This window comes from Propithecus coquereli, unplaced genomic scaffold (assembly GCF_000956105.1).
Source record: "Propithecus coquereli isolate 6110/MARCELLA unplaced genomic scaffold, Pcoq_1.0 Scaffold120, whole genome shotgun sequence".
Taxonomy (NCBI): Eukaryota; Metazoa; Chordata; class Mammalia; order Primates; family Indriidae; genus Propithecus; species Propithecus coquereli.
Genome location: NW_012136081.1, coordinates 1753197 through 1754436, shown reverse-complemented (window position 1 = coordinate 1754436; position 1240 = coordinate 1753197). Strand labels below are relative to the sequence as shown.

At 40.1% G+C, this 1240-nt stretch overlaps 1 protein-coding gene across 1 annotated transcript in view; it reads right to left on the bottom strand.

Annotated features, from left to right (window-relative positions):
• LOC105827328 (chromosome unknown open reading frame, human C11orf85) overlaps window positions 1–1240 on the bottom strand; it is a 49431-nt gene that overhangs the window by 25688 nt on the left and 22503 nt on the right. The window lies entirely within an intron of this gene.

Genomic DNA, 1240 nt, shown 5'->3' with positions numbered 1-1240 from the left:
TATGAATGCTGGAATTTGAATTCAAACCGAGGCAGTAGAGATCCAGACTTGATATTCTTAACCACTCTGCCAGTCTGCTTCCTGGAGTTATGAGGAAGAAAAACCGAGATAATAAACATATTAATAAAATCATTTTGTTAGTAAAATATCATACATGCATAAAGAACCATTTTCATTATTCTTTCCTCCATATTTATCCTGATGCCATTTCTACTCAGCAATGAAAACTCTTATATGGTAGAGTCATAAGGTCTATGTGCCCAGAGAATGGAATTTCCCACAATTTCCACAGTTCAAGTCTGGGCTGCCAGTAAAGAGATACCTCAGTGTCTGCTCTTGGCTGCTTGGGATTAGAGAACAACAAGAAGTTGGAGCCAGAGCCCAGGAGATTATTTAGACTAGAATTGCAGTCAAAAATGAAAAGAAATAGTTGGTGCCAACTGCAAAGTCCCAGAGGGGAAATACTGTTCATATCCTGAGAAAAAACTTACTGATGTCCCATACTCAAGGCATGGCAGGAACCCAAGCTAGATTAGATGGAGTTTTGCTGCCAGATGACTTTTCTAAGTAGGCAGGGAGCCCACCTGGTGAGACTTAGGTTGTTGCCTCAAAAATTTAACTCTCAGTTATTCAGGGATTCTTCTAAGATATAGTAACCTCCCTACAGACAGAGGGCTAGGGGCAGCAGAGCAAAGGAAATGAAGAACATTTGCTGGAAATGACAATCCAGAGAGGAAACTTCATGGGCTGCACCATAGCTGCCTGTCTGAAAGAAGAAAAAACAACCTTCTTCTAACCAGGGCCTATTCCTGTTAATTGCACTTCAGAAACAAGCACCACACACTAATTACCTCATTTGAAAACAAAGATTAGATGGCATAATCCAAAGCAACCACATAGTCGTAGTTTTTCAAATATTTCACAGGGTTATTTTCCACATTGAATATGGTAGCCATGGTGACATTATGTTCCAATAACTACTATTAAGTTGACGAGATCTTGCATAAGAAGGGTCAGACTGGTGACCACAAATCATGGCTTTAAAACAAAGGAAGAAATTACAGACAGTATGGGATTGTACAAAAGACAAGATCTGGAACTGGAGGACCAAGGCTTGAGTCCTACTTCTGCCTCTATTAGTCATCAGACCCTGAGCAAATCACTTAGCCTCTTCATTTCTTTGTTTCTACATCTACAAATGGGGATTACACTCACTCCTGGAACTGTTGCGGTGATTAAA